The sequence below is a fragment of the Palaemon carinicauda genome, chromosome 36 (assembly GCF_036898095.1).
Source record: "Palaemon carinicauda isolate YSFRI2023 chromosome 36, ASM3689809v2, whole genome shotgun sequence".
In the NCBI taxonomy this organism is placed as follows: Eukaryota; Metazoa; Arthropoda; class Malacostraca; order Decapoda; family Palaemonidae; genus Palaemon; species Palaemon carinicauda.
Window position 1 is genome coordinate 8715854 of NC_090760.1, and position 7500 is coordinate 8723353.

Consider the following 7500-nt stretch of genomic DNA (forward strand, 5'->3'; position numbering starts at 1 on the left):
ATTGAAAACTCTAGATAGAGACGACTGGTGAAATCTAACAGAGGCCCTTTGCCTCAATAGCCGTAGGAGGATATATATATATATATATATATATATATATATATATATATATATATATATATATATATATATATATATATATATATATATATATTACTAGCCAAGCTACAACCCTAGTGGGAAAGGCAAGGTGCTGTAAGCCCAAAGGCTTCAACAGGGAAAAATAGCCCAGTGAGGAAAGGAAATACATAAATTATGACCAATACAGCCGTTTCTAATTCAATGCAGGACAAAGGTCTCAGATAAGTCGTAAGCCAACGTGAAACATAAACAAACATTATAATATAAAAACGTGCTGCTGAAAAACGAACGTAAACAAACATTTAAAAAGCAAGAAGGGAAAACAGAAGCAGGAATGAAATTCCAGAGTTTAAAAAGCAGGAAGGGAAAACAAAAGCAGGAATGAAATTCCAGAGTTTAAAAAGCAAGAAGGGAACACAGAAGCAGGAATGAAATTCCAGAGTTTAAAACGAACGTAAACAAACATTTAAAAAGCAAGAAGGGAAAACAGAAGCAGGAATGAAATTCCAGAGTTTAAAAAGCAAGAAGGGAACACAGAAGCAGGAATGAAATTCCAGAGTTTAAAACGAACGTAAACAAACATTTAAAAAGCAAGAAGGGAAAACAGAAGCAGGAATGAAATTCCAGAGTTTAAAAAGCAAGAAGGGAACACAGAAGCAGGAATGAAATTCCAGAGTTTAAAAAGCAAGAAGGGAACACAGAAGCAGGAATGAAATTCCAGAGTTTAAAACGAACGTAAACAAACATTTAAAAAGCAAGAAGGGAAAACAGAAGCAGGAATGAAATTCCAGAGTTTAAAAAGCAAGAAGGGAACACAGAAGCAGGAATGAAATTCCAGAGTTTAAAACGAACGTAAACAAACATTTAAAAAGCAAGAAGGGAAAACAGATGCAGGAATGAAATTCCACTGCTGAAAACGAACGTAAACAAACATTTAAAAAGCAAGAAGGGAAAACAGAAGCAGGAATGAAATTCCAGAGTTTAAAAAGCAAGAAGGGAACACAGAAGCAGGAATGAAATTCCAGAGTTTAAAACGAACGTAAACAAACATTTAAAAAGCAAGAAGGGAAAACAGATGCAGGAATGAAATTCCACTGCTGAAAACGAACGTAAACAAACATTTAAAAAGCAAGAAGGGAAAAAAGAAGCAGGAATGAAATTCCAGAGTTTAAAAAGCAAGAAGGGAACACAGAAGCAGGAATGAAATTCCAGAGTTTAAAACGAACGTAAACAAACATTTAAAAAGCAAGAAGGGAAAACAGATGCAGGAATGAAATTCCACTGCTGAAAACGAACGTAAACAAACATTTAAAAAGCCAGAAGGGAAAACAAGCAGGAATGAAATTCCACTGCTGAAAACGAACGTAAACAAACATTTAAAAAGCAAGAAGGAAAAACAGATGCAGGAATGAAATTCCACTGCTGAAAACGAACGTAAACAAACATTTAAAAAGCAAGAAGGGAAAACAGAAGCAGGAAGGAAATTCCACTGCTGAAAACGAACGTAAACAAACATTTAAAAAGCAAGAAGGGAAAACAGAAGCAGGAATGAAATTCCACAGCTGAAAACTAACGTAAACAAACATTTAAAAAGCAAGAAGGGAAAACAGAAGCAGGAATGAAATTCCACTGCTGAAAACGAACGTAAACAAACATTTAAAAAAGCAAGAAGGGAAAACAGAAGCAGGAATGAAATTCCACGGCTGAAAACGAACGTAAAAAAAACATTTAAAAAAGTAAGAAGGGAAAACAGAAGCAGGAATGAAATTCCACGGCTGAAAACGAACGTAAAAAAAAACATTTAAAAAGCAAGAAGGGAAAACAGAAGCAGGAATGAAATTCCACTGCTGAAAACGAACGTAAAAAAAACATTTAAAAAGCAAGAAGGGAAAACAGAAGCAGGAATGAAATTCCACGGCTGAAAACGAACGTAAAAAAAACATTTAAAAAAGTAAGAAGGGAAAACAGAAGCAGGAATGAAATTCCACGGCTGAAAACGAACGTAAAAAAAAACATTTAAAAAGCAAGAAGGGAAAACAGAAGCAGGAATGAAATTCCACTGCTGAAAACGAACGTAAACAAACACTTAAAAAGCAAGAAGGGAAAACAGAAGCAGGAATGAAATTCCACTGCTGAAAACGAACGTAAACAAACATTTAAAAAAGCAAGAAGGGAAAACAGAAGCAGGAATGAAATTCCACTGCTGAAAACGAACGTAAACAAACACTTAAAAAGCAAGAAGGGAAAACAGAAGCAGGAATGAAATTCCACTGCTGAAAACGAACGTAAACAAACATTTAAAAAAGCAAGAAGGGAAAACAGAAGCAGGAATGAAATTCCACGGCTGAAAACGAACGTAAACAAACACTTAAAAAGCAAGAAGGGAAAACAGAAGCAGGAATGAAATTCCACTGCTGAAAACGAACGTAAACAAACACTTAAAAAGCAAGAAGGGAAAACAGAAGCAGGAATGAAATTCCACTGCTGAAAACGAACGTAAACAAACACTTAAAAAGCAAGAAGGGAAAACAGAAGCAGGAATGAAATTCCACTGCTGAAAACGAACGTAAACAAACATTTAAAAAAGCAAGAAGGAAAAACAAAAGCAGGAATGAAATTCCACGGCTGAAAACGAACGTAAACAAACATTTAAAAAGCAAGAAGGGAAAACAGAAGCAGGAATGAAATCCCACTGCTGAAAACGAACGTAAACAAACATTTAAAAAGCAAGAAGGGAAAACAGCAGCAGGAATGAAATTCCACTGCTGAAAACGAACGTAAACAAACACTTAAAAAGCAAGAAGGGAAAACAGAAGCAGGAATGAAATTCCACTGCTGAAAACGAACGTAAACAAACATTTAAAAAAGCAAGAAGGGAAAACAGAAGCAGGAATGAAATTCCAGAGTTTAAAAAGCAAGAAGGGAACACAGAAGCAGGAATGAAATTCCAGAGTTTAAAACGAACGTAAACAAACATTTAAAAAGCAAGAAGGGAAAACAGAAGCAGGAATGAAATTCCACTGCTGAAAACGAACGTAAACAAACACTTAAAAAGCAAGAAGGGAAAACAGAAGCAGGAATGAAATTCCACTGCTGAAAACGAACGTAAACAAACATTTAAAAAAGCAAGAAGGGAAAACAGAAGCAGGAATGAAATTCCACGGCTGAAAACGAACGTAAAAAAAACATTTAAAAAAGTAAGAAGGGAAAACAGAAGCAGGAATGAAATTCCACTGCTGAAAACGAACGTAAACAAACATTTAAAAAACAACAAGGGAAAACAGAAGCAGGAATGAAATTCCACTGCTGAAAACGAACGTAAACAAACATTTAAAAAGCAAGAAGGGAAAACAGAAGCAGGAATGAAATTCCACTGCTGAAAACGAACGTAAACAAACACTTAAAAAGCAAGAAGGGAAAACAGAAGCAGGAATGAAATTCCACTGCTGAAAACGAACGTAAACAAACATTTAAAAAACAACAAGGGAACACAGAAGCAGGAATGAAATTCCACTGCTGAAAACGAATGTAAACAAACATTTAAAAAGCAAGAAGGGAAAACAGAAGCAGGAATGAAATTCCACGGCTGAAAACGAACGTAAACAAACACTTAAAAAAGCAAGAAGGAAAATCAGAAGCAGGAATGAAATTCCACGGCTGAAAACGAACGTAAACAAACATTTAAAAAACAACAAGGGAACACAGAAGCAGGAATGAAATTCCACTGCTGAAAACGAACGTAAACAAACATTTAAAAAGCAAGAAGGGAAAACAGAAGCAGGAAGGAAATTCCACTGCTGAAAACGAACGTAAAAAAAAAACATTTAAAAAGCAAGAAGGGAAAACAGAAGCAGGAATGAAATTCCACTGCTGAAAACGAACGTAAACAAACACTTAAAAAGCAAGAAGGGAAAACAGAAGCAGGAATGAAATTCCACTGCTGAAAACGAACGTAAACAAACATTTAAAAAACAACAAGGGAACACAGAAGCAGGAATGAAATTCCACTGCTGAAAACGAACGTAAACAAACATTTAAAAAGCAAGAAGGGAAAACAGAAGCAGGAATGAAATTCCACTGCTGAAAACGAACGTAAACAAACATTTAAAAAAGCAAGAAGGAAAAACAGAAGCAGGAATGAAATTCCACGGCTGAAAACGAACGTAAACAAACATTTAAAAAAGCAAGAAGGGAAAACAGAAGCAGGAATGAAATTCCACGGCTGAAAACGAACGTAAACAAACATTTAAAAAGCAAGAAGGGAAAACAGAAGCAGGAATGAAATTCCACGGCTGAAAACGAACGTAAAAAAAAAACATTTAAAAAAGTAAGAAGGGAAAACAGAAGCAGGAATGAAATTCCACGGCTGAAAACGAACGTAAACAAACATTTAAAAAGCAAGAAGGGAAAACAGAAGCAGGAATGAAATTCCACTGCTGAAAACGAATGTAAACAAACATTTAAAAAAGCAAGAAGGAAAAACAGAAGCAGGAATGAAATTCCACGGCTGAAAACGAACGTAAACAAACATTTAAAAAAGCAAGAAGGGAAAACAGAAGCAGGAATGAAATTCCACGGCTGAAAACGAACGTAAACAAACATTTAAAAAGCAAGAAGGGAAAACAGAAGCAGGAATGAAATTCCACGGCTGAAAACGAACGAAAAAAAAACATTTAAAAAAGTAAGAAGGGAAAACAGAAGCAGGAATGAAATTCCACGGCTGAAAACGAACGTAAACAAACATTTAAAAAGCAAGAAGGGAAAACAGAAGCAGGAATGAAATTCCACTGCTCAAAACGAACGTAAACAAACATTTAAAAAAGCAAGAAGGGAAAACAGAAGCAGGAATGAAATTCCACTGCTGAAAACGAACGTAAAAAAAACATTCAAAAAGCAAGAAGGGAAAACAGAAGCAGGAATGAAATTCCACGGCTGAAAACGAACGTAAAAAAAACATTTAAAAAGCAAGAAGGGAAAACAGAAGCAGGAATGAAATTCCACTGCTGAAAACGAACGTAAAAAAAACATTTAAAAAGCAAGAAGGGAAAACAGAAGCAGGAATGAAATTCCACTGCTGAAAACGAACGTAAACAAACATTTAAAAAAGCAAGAAGGAAAAACAGAAGCAGGAATGAAATTCCACGGCTGAAAACGAACGTAAACAAACATTTAAAAAAGCAAGAAGGGAAAACAGAAGCAGGAATGAAATTCCACGGCTGAAAACGAACGTAAACAAACATTTAAAAAGCAAGAAGGGAAAACAGAAGCAGGAATGAAATTCCACGGCTGAAAACGAACGTAAAAAAAAACATTTAAAAAAGTAAGAAGGGAAAACAGAAGCAGGAATGAAATTCCACGGCTGAAAACGAACGTAAACAAACATTTAAAAAGCAAGAAGGGAAAACAGAAGCAGGAATGAAATTCCACTGCTGAAAACGAACGTAAACAAACATTTAAAAAAGCAAGAAGGGAAAACAGATGCAGGAATGAAATTCCACTGCTGAAAACGAACGTAAAAAAAACATTTAAAAAGCAAGAAGGGAAAACAGAAGCAGGAATGAAATTCCACGGCTGAAAACGAACGTAAAAAAAACATTTAAAAAGCAAGAAGGGAAAACAGAAGCAGGAATGAAATTCCACGGCTGAAAACGAACGTAAAAAAAACATTTAAAAAGCAAGAAGGGAAAACAGAAGCAGGAATGAAATTCCACTGCTGAAAACGAACGTAAAAAAAACATTTAAAAAGCAAGAAGGGAAAACAGAAGCAGGAATGAAATTCCACGGCTGAAAACGAACGTAAAAAAAAACATTTAAAAAGCAAGAAGGGAAAACAGAAGCAGGAATGAAATTCCACTGCTGAAAACGAACGTAAAAAAAAACATTTAAAAATCAAGAAGGGAAAACAGAAGCAGGAATGAAATTCCACTGCTGAAAACGAACGTAAACAAACACTTAAAAAGCAAGAAGGGAAAACAGAAGCAGGAAGGAAATTCCACTGCTGAAAACGAACGTAAACAAACACTTAAAAAGCAAGAAGGGAAAACAGAAGCAGGAAGGAAATTCCACTGCTGAAAACGAACGTAAAAAAAAAACATTTAAAAAGCAAGAAGGGAAAACAGAAGCAGGAATGAAATTCCACTGCTGAAAAACGAACGTAAACAAACACTTGAAAAGCAAGAAGGGAAAACAGAAGCAGGAATGAAATTCCACTGCTGAAAAACGAACGTAAACAAACACTTGAAAAGCAAGAAGGGAAAACAGAAGCAGGAATGAAATTCCACTGCTGAAAACGAACGTAAACAAACATTTAAAAAAAGAAGGGAAAACAGAAGCAGGAATGAAATTCCACTGCTGAAAACGAACGTAAACAAACATTTAAAAAGCAAGAAGGGAAAACAGAAGCAGGAATGAAATTCCACTGCTGAAAACGAGCGTAAAACAACATTTTTTAAAGCAAGAAGGGAAAACAGAAGCGGGAATGAAATTCCACTGCTGAAAACGAACGTAAACCAACACTTAAAAAGCAAGAAGGGAAAACAGAAGCAGGAATGAAATTCCACTGCTGAAAACGAACGTAAACCAACACTTAAAAAGCAAGAAGGGAAAACAGAAGCAGGAATGAAATTCCACTGCTGAAAACGAACGTAAACCAACACTTAAAAAGCAAGAAGGGAAAACAGAAGCAGGAATGAAATTCCACTGCTGAAAACAAACGTAAACCAACATTTAAAAAGCAAGAAGGGAAAAAAGAAGCAGGAATGAAACTCCCCTGCTGAAAAACGAACGCAAACAAACATTTAAGAAGCAAGAAGGGAAAACAGAAGCAGGAATGAAATTCCACTGCTGAAAACGAACGTAAAAAAAACATTTAAAAAGCAAGAAGGGAAAACAGAAGCAGGAATGAAATTCCACTGCTGAAAACGAACGTAAACAAACATTTAAAAAAGCAAGAAGGGAAATCAGAAGCAGGAATGAAATTCCACTGCTGAAAAACGAACGTAAACAAACACTTAAAAAGCAAGAAGGGAAAACAGAAGCAGGAATGAAATTCCACGGCTGAAAACGAACGTAAAAAAAACATTTAAAAAGCAAGAAGGGAAAACAGAAGCAGGAATGAAATTCCACTGCTGAAAACGAACGTAAACCAACATTTAAAAAGCAAGAAGGGAAAACAGAAGCAGGAATGAAATCCCACTGCTGAAAACGAACGTAAACAAACATTTAAAAAGCAAGAAGGGAAAACAAGCAGGAATGAAATTCAATTGCTGAAAACGAACGTAAACAAACATTTAAAAAGCAAAAAGGGAAAACAGAAGCAGGAATGAAATCCCACTGCTGAAAACGAACGTAAACAAACATTTAAAAAGCAAGAAGGGAAAACAGAAGCAGGAATGAAATTCCACTGCTGAAAACGAACGT